This window comes from Castor canadensis, chromosome 6 (assembly GCF_047511655.1).
Source record: "Castor canadensis chromosome 6, mCasCan1.hap1v2, whole genome shotgun sequence".
Lineage (NCBI taxonomy): Eukaryota > Metazoa > Chordata > Mammalia > Rodentia > Castoridae > Castor > Castor canadensis.
This window is the reverse complement of record NC_133391.1, coordinates 76,172,558-76,186,944: the sequence shown is the minus strand read 5'-3', so window position 1 is coordinate 76,186,944 and position 14,387 is coordinate 76,172,558. Positions and strand designations below refer to the sequence as shown.

The 14,387-nt window shown below is 45.6% G+C and overlaps 1 long non-coding RNA gene across 4 annotated transcripts in view; it reads right to left on the bottom strand.

Annotated features, from left to right (window-relative positions):
* The window catches only part of LOC141424135 (uncharacterized), a 28,453-nt gene extending 15,630 nt beyond the window's left edge, over positions 1 to 12,823 (bottom strand). Inside the window, exon 1 of one of the 4 annotated variants that reach the window (XR_012449024.1) lies at positions 12,697 to 12,823. This is a non-coding gene — a long non-coding RNA (uncharacterized lncRNA). Of the gene's footprint in view, positions 1 to 2,438; positions 2,568 to 12,696 lie in introns of those variants that run through there. The other 3 variants (XR_012449022.1, XR_012449021.1, XR_012449023.1) reach the window with 3 other exon arrangements.
* Positions 12,824 to 14,387: the final 1,564 nt, after the last annotated feature.

Genomic DNA, 14,387 nt, shown 5'->3' with positions numbered 1-14,387 from the left:
ACTCTTTAAGTGTAAAAGGCATCAGAACCATAAGTTACTCTTAAATACCAAAACAAAGCCTGTTGCCGGTGGCTCTTGCCTATAATCCTAGCTCTTTGGGAGGCAGAGATCAGAAGTATTGCAGTTTGAAGCCAGCCCAAGCAAAAAGTTAGTGAGACCCGTTCTCAACCAATAGCTGGGTGCAATAGTTCACACCTGTCATCCTTGCAAAGGTGGGAAGCATAAAATAGAAGAATCACAGTCCAGGCTGGTTTGGGCAAAAACTGAGACACTATCTCAAAATTATCCTGAGCAAAAAAGGGCTGGGGGTATTGGTTAAGCAGTAGAGCACCTGCCTAACAAGTGTGAAACCCTGCGTTCAAACCCCCCAATACTGGAATAAAACCCCAAACAAACAACCACCACAAATAGAGATAGGTGATACATGAAGCAAATGAATCAAATGCTAACATTTGAAGTGTCTGGCTACAGGGTATCTAGGAATTCTTTTAGCCACTTTTCTGTAAGCCTGATAATTCTGTTTTAAAAAGTATCCAGCACACACTAAACGATTGCTGGCTGTTGTTAAATCGATTAATGATAGGTATTGACACCGAGTCTATTCTAAAGTTTAGAAGCCAAAAAGAAAATGAGTGCAAAGCCAACATATAAGGACTTATTGGAAGACACATTTTGGTTTTTCTAGTACCAAATGTAAGCCTCCGCCCATGCGAGCCTTCTGTCATTCATCTTGATTTAGTTCCTCTTTGTGGCTGTGGTCCCAGGAGTAGAGTCCAAGGTAGAATGTGTGAATTTGTAGGAGATGTCAGGTTTATAAAATGCATTCTATGTAAGGTGGAGGTTGGTGTGGTTCACTTTGTAGCTCGTATGCCTGGCAGGGTGTGCAGTGTACCAGATATTAGGACTTACTTCCAGCCCCAGGGAACACTGAAAAAAGCCATTGCAGGCTAAAGGTGTAGTCTTGGCCCTGTTTCTGTCAATTTGAGGACGTAAGTGTAAGACAGCAGTTTCTGCAATACCAAGTGTTGTATAAATACATCAGCCACACATGTGCAAGTGGAGCCTGTGGCTTTGTAGTTAAGAGGGAAGCCTCTGGAATGAGCCAGGCTGTTCCAAATCCCAGAATCACCACTTACCCAACAGGTGATTTGGGGCAAGTCACTTAACCTCTCTGCCTACTACTTTCCTCATCCAGAAAATGGGATAAGAAATATAATACAAACCAAACTCATAGGGGTGATGTCTAGTAAATGAGACAGTGCAAACAACAAAGGTTTATGCCCATGCATCCTCAAGCGTTTTCAGCTGTAAGGTTATGTTATTGTGATATGATGCTGAGATTAACTCAATTCTACTAGAATATGCTGCAACTCCTCCTCGCTCTCCTTAACCTGTCCTGGCCAGCCTACCTTTGGATGACACAAATCACTGATTGCTTTTATCACTGACTTTTCTCCTAGTGCCAAATCCCGCTGCACTCTAGGGGAAGAGAGCTGGCTCCTCCTTTCCTCTCCCACCTCAAGATTCCCATTTGCTAGCTGAACCCTGGGGCTTCTGGGATGTCTGTAATGCTGCAGGAATTCATCCTGCCTGGGAAGCAAGACGGAACTTCACTGTCGGGCCCCAGAGCTGTGGAATATGTTTTCATTTAGATCTCGTGCCAGGCACACTTGAGTCTGTAAAAAGTCTGATCCTCATGAGAAGACAGGGAAGAAAGTGGCCTTGCTGATGGGACTATAAGACCACACCCAGGATCTCACAACAGCACTTTCCCCACCAATCTGTCCACAGTGGCCTTAGCCAAACCCCAGGAATGGAAGCTTCACAGAAATGTGTCATCTGAAAAACATGCCATCAGAGTCCTCTTTCCCAAGTTCCAGGCCCATATTTCTGCTGGCCTGTTGGCGTCTCCAGTTAGATGTCCACAGCATGGCCTCACCCAAACAATATTTCAAAGTGATAGCTCAGCCCCCTCCTGTCTTGGGTAGTGTCACAGGCCAAGTCAGCAAGACCCACCCCTACTGTTAGGAGTTCCTTCCCAGTACAGATCCACAATGGCTCTGGTCTGATTCTTCATCTTCGTGCTCTCACATACTAATGGGCAGAGCCTTGTGATCCCTCACCTGGTCTACTTCCTTCCACCAACTCCCCCCAGCAGGATCACTCTACATTAAGAGCAACGTTTTCCCAATGTGATTCCTACCCCCCCATAAAGAAGTGCGTTTTGGCTCCCAATGACTCAGGGAAGGAGGGTGAATGAACTCTTGCACAGTCATGCACACCCAGCCACCTCTCCAGCTTCTCCTTGCCCTGGTCACCCCCTCCCTCCAACATACCAAACTGCTCACCAGTTCCCCAACTGCTCCTTACTCATTTGCTAGTGGCCTTTGAACAAGGTTTTCCCTCTCCCTGAACCCCTTTTCCCCTTTCCACTTAACCTGGAAAATTCCTACTTAGCCTTCAAGTTCAGCTCACAAGTCATCTTCTTGGGGTGGCTCCCAGTGTCCCTGCTGTCCTCCCAGAGCAGCTTTTCAGTGCCTTTTTTATTGTCACATGTTAGTCCCTCTTGGGATTGTTTATGTATGTACACTATGTGCTTTTCACAATCAGGGACTTTGCCCTGTTGACTCCTGTCCTCTCAGGAGTGGACATGATAGTTCTTCGGGAAAGGACGCTGAGGCGATGCATACACGATGCACCTGTGGTTCCATGAAGCAACACCAGAAGCAATGTCCTTTGCAATTGCTTCAGAACCTGCCTAAAGGCTTGAAGGTTGATTCTAGGAAAGGTTAGGCTCCAAAGCACCTTTCTCTCGAACTTCTTTCTTTGAACTTGTCTTTCTTTGCCTGCCTTTCTGATCACTTGCCTTCTTGGCAGGTCTCTATAGGGATGTCTTTTTACCATAAAAGTTGTATTCCGAATTTGCTGGCTGGGGAAATTTACTTGCTTGGGAATTCCAAGGAAGAGCTGATCTTGTTAAATGGCTTCAGCTATTCTCCCTCAGAGAGAGGAGTCACCAAAAAGAAAATACCAGCACCTGAGGTGGCCATTCCCACGCCTGGTCATGTTTTTGTGTTACTCAGAGCCAGGGTTAGACTGACCCTGGCTCTCAACAGCCTTCATTCTAATTTCTTCCACACGGAGTTTTGTTCCAAGTTTCCAATCATTTCTACTTTGAAAGGTGGCCAAGGCCCTAGTGGTAGCCCACCATGCCAAGTCCCCATGCCTCCTTTGCTGCAGGGGCTCAGCCTGGCTCTGGTAATGTGTATGACCTGGCAGGTGTGGTCCATGCAGGGGGCAGACCCCATGGTCCAACGGGATAGGGCACCACTTGCACAGGATCTCATTTTTTTCTCCATCTGCCCAGTCATTTGGGCCTCAGGCCTCATGACTCACGCAGAGGCTATCCATCTGCCCATTTACTCCAGGACTTCTTCATATGCAGTGAGTCATTGTATCACATGTTTTGGAGCCACCTGCCTGACTCATAGACTATAGCAAAGCTCAGTAGTAATAGGGCTTCCGATTATGTGAAGTTGATTATGACTTGCATACTATCCTCCACACCCCAACATCAACATGAAACTCCCACCCTGAGCCAATCATGGCATAAGCCAAGATTGCCAGGGGTGCCTAACTTTGGCCTTGCATCCCTCCCTGCACCTTGCAAACATTCAAACTGGCTGATAAGCTTTGTTCACTGACCCTTCCAACAACAAGCCCTCACAATGCTGACTTGGCAGCAGAAGTTAAAGCATGTCCAGATGCTAGGGTTAGATTGGGAAGTGTGACTGTTTTCAGTGAGGACTGTGGTCTTCAAAAGGGTACTTTTATTTTCATGTATATCTAATGATTTGATTTGGAAGTACAGGAGTAAGAAGGTAATACACACATAAGGTATAAAATCCAAAACACAGGAGTATATGAGTATACAGTGAAAATTCTTTTTCCTGTCTCAGTTCCCTAGCCCCCTCTCCTAGAGGTAACCAGTATTGTCAGCCTTTTCATCTTTGTGTCTGTACATTCGGTCAGATGTACACGAATATACCCTACATGCATTATATACACATATATTGTGTATGTAGAGAGAGAAAGGCTGTATTAGTTTTCTAGGGCTGCTATAACAAATTGCCACAATCTGGGGGGCTTAAACAGTGGAAATGAATTGTCTCACAGATGTGGAGGCTGGCAGCCTGAGATCCAGGCTGAGGGCTACGAAGGAAGAACCTGTTCTGGCCTCTCCCCCAGCCTCTGGTGGTTTGCTGGCAATCTTTGGCATTTCTTGCATTGTAGAAACATCACCTTGACCTCTCCCTTCATTTTCATTTGGCATCCTTCCTGTATGTACACTTGTGTCCAAATTTCCCATTTCTAAGGCCCAGTCATCTTGGATAAGGGCCCATGATGCTGACTTCATTTTTAACTTGATTACCTCTGTAAAGATTCTCTCTCCAAATAAGGTCACATTCTGAGGTAGTAGGGGTTGAGACCAGCATTTGAACTGGGGGGAGGGGAGCATGATTCAGCCCATAAAACACAGGTATTTGTATGTGTGTTAATTTTTACTTGCTTAGTCTAAACACTATTCTGCATCTTGCTTTTTTATTAGCACGTTTTAATTGTACATAGCAATGGGTTCAGTGTGATATTTCCATACATGCACGTGGTATGCACTGATCAGAGCATACCTTTTCCCTAGTAAATCACTGTTTTACTTTCACATTGACTTTTTCTTCCAGCTTCCACGTATAAGTGAGAAAGTATAGCACCTGGTTTTCTGTGTCTGACTTATTTCACTTAACATAATGTCTTTCAAATTCATTCACTTTGCTGCAAATGACGTGACTTCATTCTTCCTGACTGAATAATACACCATTGTGTGTAGAGACCATGTTGGCTTTATCCATTCATCTGATGACGAGCACATAGGCTGATTCCACAGCTTAGCCATTTCACCATAATGTTCTTGGAGATTTTCCTGTGACAGTACATGGAGACCTGCCTGCTTATTCTTTCTAGTGTCGACATTGAGCTACAGCTGCATCACCTGGGAATATGACTGTGTATTTAACTAGTCCCTAGTGATGGGCAGTTAAGTTCCTTTCCACCTGTTGCTATTAAAGCTTTTAATGAGTGTCCTTGAATACATCATCTCACACTTTAAGTGAAGTATAGCTGTAACATAAATTCTTAGAAGTGGAATTGCTTGTTCATAGAGTAAGTGCGTTTTGATTATCATATCCAGACACCTACTCTTGAAATTGCTCAGAAAGGACAAGAGATGGGTTTATCAGGCTAGCTAATTGCCACTGTGGATCCCTTTCAGGTTAAAAAACACAGGACTAGTAAGACCCCTAAGAGGAAGGGGAACTTTTAAGAGTTGGCACTTACGAGCTCCCAGTTTGAAGTGATACATTATGAAATGACAGATTATGAAATCTGAGCCACCAAAAGTTTTCTCTCTGAGTCTGCTGTATGACCACATTCTCGCCCCTGAACACATAGACTAAAACTGGGTCCAGAGACTTCAGAGCGTTCCTGAGACTTGAACCAGGATCCAGAGCAGCACTGGCCTGTGGAGGAGTAGGGAAGGTGTAGGGGACTTGTGGGGGACTTAGCGGGTGAAAGGTAGAGCCTTAAACATGAAAGAAGAGATGTTCTAACCCAAGGTCAAGCCTAGTGTGGATGTGCTCATCATATCGTTTCTCCCTGGTAGTTACCCACTCGGTTCATTGAATTCTAAACCTACAGTTTGATGTTAGAGGGTTCTGAGCTTGCTGAGGGTGAGAGGGCATCTGAAGTCTGCTGGTCAGATTACAGTGTGGTACAACTACCAGTTAAAGACTTGGAAACCCTCCCTCAGGTTTTGCTTGTTATGGGAGTTGAGTCAGGGAAGGGAACTTGCTTCTGGCCCCTTTTGGCCTTATCCTCACTGAATCACTGCATTTTAGCATCACAAGGGAATCCAGAAGTCATGTCCTTGGTAACTGGAGAAGCTGTAGCACAAAGAGAGGAAGTGACCTGAATTTCCATAACAAGGAACGGCAGAGGCTGGATGTACATCCGTTCATCTGTGTGTACACCACGCACATGACTCATGCCACACACTGTTAGCACCTGTGGGGTACCAGGCACTACGCTAAGCCTGGTGGTATGGTAGTGACCACAGAACCCCATCCCTGCTCTCTTAATGCTCTCTGGAGAGAAAACAGCCGTGACAGGAGTAATCTGCACAAATAAAGAAATTAATAAAAATGAAAGACATAAGAGCTATGAAGGAGACATCCATGGTGCTATGAGAATGTGGGGGTCAGAGACGGCTTCAAGGATGAGCTAACATTTAAGCAGACATCTCCACCCATAAGGAACATTGCTGCTGAAGGGGCCTTTCTCTCTGCTTCTGTCAGGACCAGGGAGAATGACCTTTCTTCTCACTGACCATTCCAGTCTTAAACCATGGGTGAGCAAATTTCTTCTGAAGGCAGGTAGCTGGCTGTCCCCCTTAGAGATTGGCACAGGGAATTTCTTGACCCAGGAATAGTTTAGAAGAGTCTTCGTGGGTGACTAAAGGAATATATGCTGATGTAGCTCTCCTGCCTCTCCTCTGGGAGGAGAGTTAGAATATCTTTGCTCTACTTCATTGTTTAAAAAGAAAGCAAAGAGCCAGACAAAACTACTGCTAACTGTTCAAGCTAATGTTTTTCACCTGGCAAGGGAGAGCCCTGCTGACCTCTGCTCCAGCCAGGGCAAGAGCACACATGAAGAGATTTTTGTTCTTACTGTGTTCTTAAGCCTGACTTTTCTTAGACCCTGTTTTGTGCCAGCCCTACATCCATAATTATTCCTGATAATCTCAATGTATTCCTGATGTATTTGGGTGAAGGTTGGAGCCATTCAAAACATTCCTGCAGGCCTGGGACCACCAGCCAGCTTAGTGGCCCAGCAAGTGCTTCTAAGGCCTATGTTAGTGGATCTAACGAAAATGTGGGAAGGAAGTTTTGTAAAGAATGATCTGACCTGCTAATAACCATGGTCTCTGAACACAGGAAACAGATCTGGTCTTCATTTCACCATAACAAATGTGAGGTAGATATGATCTCTAGCTTACAGATAAGAAGGCAGGGCACAGAGTTTAAGGCCTAAGTCACATCATTAACTGATGCAGTTGGGTTTGAATTCCAATCCTCCAGACCTTGCTTATAAATGATAGTTGATTGCCCAGTAAGACAAAATGAAGGGTGTGGGCAGACCCGGGGAGACCTGGGCAGACCTGGGAAGATCAGTCTATTTTACAACTAACCAAGCACAAGGTTGACTAAGGGTGAAGACATTTTGGGGGAATGGAAATAGGGGGGATTTCATTGTTTCCCAAACACTCATCTAACTTTGTGACCAAGAAGGGGCATGTCTAGGGTCTTACCCCACAGTGACACATGTGAGCCTATAACTGCTAGTGGGCGCCTCTGCAAACTGTCTTGGAACAGTCCCTGTCCCAAACACAAAACCCTTTGGAAGACCTGGTTTAAAGATGGCATGTGCCAGTATCAGGAGTAGCAAGGCTTTTGGTGGTGTGGTATGTCACTTCTCCAGCTGCTCAGTTATGTTTGAGACAAGGACCCCATCCAAGTGCCAGTATCTCTGTCTAGACAAAAATATAACAGTCCTTCTAGACAGATTGATATAGCTGAATCCTTGAGCATGAAAAAGCAGACTGAAAAAGTTCTCCACCCAACCCATGCCTGCTGGATGATGCAGGGTTCCCCAGCCCATGGAAGGTTTCCATTTTGTCGTGGCCATTGTTTCATGGGTTATTCCAGCAATCTGCTTCTCATTCTCACTGGTCTTGTTGCAAGAGGACTGAGACAGACTGAGAGAGCACCAAAGCTTTCAGGAAGCAAGTTTATTAAGCAAACGGGGACCAACTTAGCAGACTCATGTCCAAAGGCTGAGCATCGAGAACAAAGGGGGCTTTCCTTATATACCATTTAGAGCAGGTTACAGAAATGGGGGGCTACGGCTTGTCCCATACATAATCACATGTCATTTCGTTGGCTGTTTTAACCTCAGGGTTAGGTGACCCTCCTCTGGTCTCCAGGTAACATCCCGCAGCTCTGGTTTTCCTTTGTTTTGCTGTAGCACTCATTATCTCCCTTCCCCTCCCTGCCTTTCTACCACATTCCCCCCTTTGATGCTCAGAACCACTTCTGGGTGAAAGAGCATCATCTTGATAGAGACCGCAGTACTGGGGATTAGGCAGGGTGATATCAGGCTTGCTCTTCAGACAAGGAACATTGTCCCTAGTAAGGTCTTGGACCCACCTAGGGTTGAGAACCAGCCCCCAATAGGTCACTGGGACTTTATCCCTTTCGGGGCTGCACAGGGACATGGGCAAGCTTTTTCATCTTGTTGGTAATCTCTTCAGTTATCTTTTCCTCACCATCAATCTGTAAACAGCAGTTACTCAGATTGAGTTACTCAGAGTGTAGCCAGTGGGTGAGGTTGGGGCTCTGTGTAATTGGGAGCCCCCCACCACTGAGTCTCCTGAGTAGTGTTATTGTAAACCTTTCATCTTAAGCAGATCAAGTCCCCTACTGGGGTGGAGATTTGACATTTTGAATAGGAGATACAGTAACCCACAATAATTGAGGTTTTTAGGAGCCAAATGCTTTCCCCATGGCTGTGAGATTTCATAAAGGCCTCTTGTGGGTTTAGCTCTTTTGCTTCCCATGGCCAATGTCTCTCATGTTCATTCCTCCACAAACATATCACGAAGTTACATTCAGAGTTTGTGCTATGGACTCAGCTAGTGAGAGGAACAGGGTTTTGGTTGTAACTGAGATGGGAAAAACACTTTGTATCTCCTCGTAAAAGGAGTGAAGGGCCTGGTAGGAGGAGCTCTCATGAGTGATCACAATGAGTTGAAAATGCAGCAAAGTACCGGGCTCTGTTTTCTTCTTGTAGATTAAAATGTCAAATTTTTTCCCAATTTCCCAGCCTGTTTCATTTAGGTTGAAAATAGTGAAATTTATAGGGCGACAGGCACCAAAAATGCAGTCAGAGGTTGCTTTCCTTTTTGTAAAAGAACAGCAGTTCCATGTGAGGTATGGACCTCCTCTTTTAGCCAAGTTGCCCACCTCTCACAACCCCAATAAGGGCAGTAGAGTTGTTCATAGGATGCACAACCGGATGTCCCACTGTTATCTTTTGGGCATATATACTTGTCATTTAACCTGTAACTCCTTTCCCCAGAGTTGCCCTAAGGCCTGGTGTTTTTAGCTATTGCAGCACACACATCAAAGTATATGGACACAGGTGTGTTAGGGTCATTACCTGGATGGTTAATGAGCTTCCCGTGCTGGTGAAGCTTTGGACCTCTAGCCATTGCTCTCGAGGGCAGTAGGTGGGGTTAAAACTGACTGTCATGAAGTACACTGAGTAGGTGGTATGGCCGTGGGTGCACGACCCAGCAAAGGTGAAATAAGTATGGAAGACCAGAATTTTAGTAACAGCATTCCATGCTTGGGTAGCATGCATACATGAGTCACAGTCCAAAGCCTGGGGGTTCCCAGGTAGAGAGCTGACCAAGATTACCAAGAAGAACACACAGAATGGACTTATCCTCAAAGGTGAGATGGGCGACTCCTCAAGATTCCACCATGCATGACTAGTCAGCTTTTGGAGTGACTAGAGCAGGGCTGATGTGTCATTGTCCATGGTTTCCTGTTGTCTCCTGGGAAGCAGGTCTGTTGGGGAAGGGCACTAGTTTTTTAAAGGTGATCTTGTATGGTGAGACTGGGTCATGGATGCACTCCCATTCGAGGGAAGCTGGCTTCACTCAGCTGTGGTGGATCCAGGGAATGATCTCTGCTACCTAACTGCTGTGGGGGTGGACAAAACAACAAAAGGGCCCCTCCAGTGGGGCTTTATGGTTGACTATTCCATTCCTTTACCCAAACAGCATCCCCTGGTCTATAAGGGTGCGTGGGAGTTGTCAGGCTAACAGGGAGTCTCTTTCTTACCCAGTCATTGATTTTTGAGAGAGTAAAATCAATAGCCTGTATCTGTTGTCTCAGGGTGAGGTCACCTATTTTCTTAAGGTCCCTTGCAGGCCTTTGATTAAAGGGAGTGCACACCACAAAAGCATTTCAAAGGGGTGAGACCCATCTGTTTGGTGGGGTTTGACCTAATCCTGAGCAAGGCTATGGGCAGTAATTGAACCCATAGATCCTGTAAATGGTCTCCCAGCACAGTTTTTTAATTGCAATTTTTAGAGTCCTGTTTATACATTTTATTTTTCCTGAACTCTGGGGGTGATAGGCAGTGTGTAGCTTTTAAGTTATTTTTAATCTCTTAGCCATTAACTGTACCACCTCAGCCACAAAGTCCAGTCCATTGTCTGACCCCATAGACACAGGTATTCCGTATTGAGGGATGATTTTCTTTAACAGGCACCTCGCCACTTTTTGGGCTTTCTCAGTCTGAGTGGGGAAGGCTTTTATCCATCCTGAGAAGGTGTAGACAAACACCAGCAAATATCAGGGATTGGTTTTGGCACACAGACTATACCTGTCACATTCTGTTTTACTTATGCTGGAGAGCTTAGGGACATAAAAATGCTGGGCCAAGGTGGTCTCAAGAGCTATTTGTCCTGAGTGAGTTCCTTCATGGAACTGTTTGACAAAAGTGGGAGCCAGTGACTCAGGTATGGCAATGTAGCCATCAGTAAACTTCCACCACCCATCTGGTAGAAAATTTTCTCTTTTTGTCTCAAACCAAGCCTGTTCTTGTGAAGTATGCCATGGATCCCATTCAGATAGGGGACACAGGAACAAGGCAGCTGCCAGTGAGGCTGACATTTGTCCTCCTGTGAGGGCTGCTTGCTTGGCTTTCCTATCAGCCTTTCAATTTCCCTGAACAGCTGTTTTCTCCCCCCTTCTGGTGACCTCAGCAGTACATGACCACCACTTGCTTAGGAGTCCATACAGCTTTTAGTAATTTTAGAATTTTTGTCTGTATTTAACACTATTTTTCCAAGTTAGGAGTCCTGACTGGCAATGGCCATGTTTTTAATGACAGCATCCAGAGTCATGACTGCATATCCAGTTAAATGTATGTCTTTTTGGTAAAAGCTGTTGCCATCTGTGAAACCCTCAACGTCCAATGACTAATGGGCTGGTCGGTCAAGCCTGGCCAACTGGAGAACACCTCATCCATTACCTCTAAACAGTCTTGCTCCATTGGCCTGAATTAACCTGTAACAGGGTGGCTGGGTTTAGAGTCTTAACAACCTCTAGCTGGACATGAAGGTTTTTACATAACATGCTTTGATATTTGACCATTTGGGAATTTGTTAGCCAATATATGTTTTTATATTCCATGAGCGTCAAAACAGAGGGGGAATGCAGACTGTGAGTTTTTGCCTCAAAGTAAGTTTTTCTGCTTTAGCCACCGTAATGGCAGTAGCCACCATGGTGCACAGGCAGGGTGGCTGGCCTGGGGAAACTGCATCAAGTTGCTTTGATAAATAGACCATCAGGCAGTTCCAGGAACCTAGCAGCTGGATCAAGTCTCCTACAGCTCCCAGTCTCTCATGTACATATAGGAAGAAGTGCTTTATCACATCTGGCAAGCCCAGAGCAGGGGCGTTTGTGAGTGCCCTCTTAATTTTTTTAAAGGCCTTCTTTTTTTTTGCTTCTTTTCCCCCATACCATGGGTTTTCATCCTCCCCCCTTTGTGGTTTCATAAACAGGTTTTGCCAAGAGAGAGTAATTGGAGATCCAGATCTGGCAGAAACTTAGAGCTCCTAGAAATTCTTTAATCTGTATAGTGGCACATTAGGGGGGAGGGTACTCCCAGGGGTTCCCCATTCATATGGGTTTTTTTTTTGCTTTTGACATTTTTCCCTGTACTTGGAAGCTGCTGCTGCCCTGGCTACCATAACCTTGCATGCTTTCTCTAGGTGGGGCTTTAGCCACATGGGCTGACTGAGGACTGCATCCTGCCAGCACTCAATAGAAGGAACCATCTGGGTGTTTCAGGCTCCCCTACCCCACTTTTAAATACTCGATTGACTATGACCTTATCTAATGACCCCTCCAAGAGCCATCCTACACCAAAAGTAGGCCAGTCTATTTCACAGAAGGTGCTAAACTTGTCAGAAGTCAGTTTGGCCCTATAATCGCCATTAAATCCCCTCTCTAAGTTCTAGGGGGTGTTCTTACTCTGACCTCCTCCCATTCCTACTGTTTGTCAGACGTCTAGACAGAGACAAAGACAGAAGGGATGAGGGCTGTAGAGAGGAGGTAAGGGGTCCTCCTTTCCAAAACACAGGGGAAATCAAATAACACCACTCACTTTGTCCATCTCTGCCCACTCCCCTCATGGGGATTTAAACATCTCTTGGCCATAGTGAGTCCATATAAACCCTGGACCAGAGGCCCTGTTAGGGCTTACCCTAGACCATATGAGTTTGCCATGACCCATGGATCAGGACTCCACACTTGCTCTGAAACCAGGCTACATTTCAGGCTCACACTTTTACACACTCTCATACAGCACAGTACTTTCAGCCTGCTCCCTGAACCTGAAAGACAGTTTCACCCCCAAAAAGGGCAGTAACCAGGGTGCCTTTTAAGAGTTGATCAGACTCCCCTTCTGCCTCCTGAGGCAGGCCTGAATTTGAACCTGGGTTCTTACCAGTCTGAAGAGCGGGGCTCCCAGGTTGGTTCCCAAGCCCTTCCAAGTTCCTTTGTGCAACCAGAGCTTGCCTCCTTGGCTCACTGGAAGAGAGGCTCCCTCTCCCAGATCAACATGGTCTGGTGGCAACCTGGCAGGGGTGGCCCTCCTGGTGGGCTGGTGACATGGAACTGGAGACAAGGAGGTAAAAACACCACCCTCCAAATTCCAGGCAAGCCTCCAGAAATGTTGCAGGAAGGCTGTGACAGAGACTGAGAGGGCACCAAAGCTTTCAGGAAGCAAGTTTATTAAGCAAGCCAGCAGTGACTCAGCAGACTTGTGTCCAAAGGCTGAGCATCGACAACAAAGAGGGCTTTCCTTATATACCATTTAGAGCAGGTTACAGAAATGGGGGGGGGGGGGAACAGCTTGTCCCATACATAATCACATGTTATTTCATTGGCTGTTTTAACCTCTGGAGTGAGGTGACCCTTCTTTGATCTCCAAGTAACATTCCCCAACTCTGGTTTCCTTAGTTTTACTGTAGCACTCATTAGTCTCTCTTCCCCCTCCCTGCCTTCCTGCCACAGTCTGTGGAGCAAGCCAGATCTTGGCCAAATGTATTCTCTTCTAAGGTTCAGGACTTTGTTTTGTTTTTTTTTTTAATAGATAAACTGAAATGGTAGAATTAGAGTTTAAGACCATGTACATGTCAGATCAGGTTCCTTTTCATTCCACCATGTTTGTCAAACAAGGCAGAGGTAAGGAGTATGTGGGGACAAGAGGAGACAGTAGGAACAATGTGACCTGAGCAGGCAGCAAGGAGGCACATTGTCTATACAGAATGTGAACAAGAACATCAACTAAAAGCTGGTATGCTTCTTATTATGAGCTGGCAATTCCAGACAATGTCAAAGTATTCCTCTCTGAAGGGCAGACCATACCAACCTGTTCTTGATATGTAACTTAGAATGGCTTTTAAAAAAAAAAGATTGCATTGGCACCTTTAAGTAAAAAGCAGGAAGTGGCCTGCCACTCAGACATGCCTGCATTCAGGTGCTCAAGGATGTCCTCAGCCATCTTCCTCCCTCCATCTCTTACCTCCACCTTCTCTATTGTTCCTTCTCAGGTAGGCTTTCCCGCCAGTGTACCTATGTTGCCACTAGCAGCTCTAGGCCTGCACTGTGTTGGCTAAGGTACCTCTCAGAGCTGCTCTAACCATTTTCAGCAAAGTTGTAGGTTTTACCCTGGATCGGCTTGAGTTATATGACCAACCCTGATTTGAGGAGATGGAATGTGCCGACTAATCATGGGGACACCCTCCTCTTAGTACTCTGGGACCTCAGCACATTATATTGAGAGGTAAAGGGGTCATTTCTCCAAAGCAATATTGAGGAGTGTTACTAGAAGAAAAGACAATGATGCTCAAACCTTAAAGCAATAATTTCCCACCACATCCTTGCCTCCAAAGATGGGCTCCTGTTATTCCTGTGGTGGATTCCTTCCTGACTCACCTTCCCATTCTTTCAGGGCTGAAGATCTTGCCTCCTCCTACCATGAAGGTGTCCAGGTCAGTGCAGCCCTCTATAGCTCTTCTTCCTTTCAACTCCATTGTGTATGCCTATCATTCTGAGAGTTAACTTAAGTCAACTGTTTGCTTTCTATAGTAAGATACATGTCTATATTAGGGGAAAACAGAAGGGAAAAGAAGA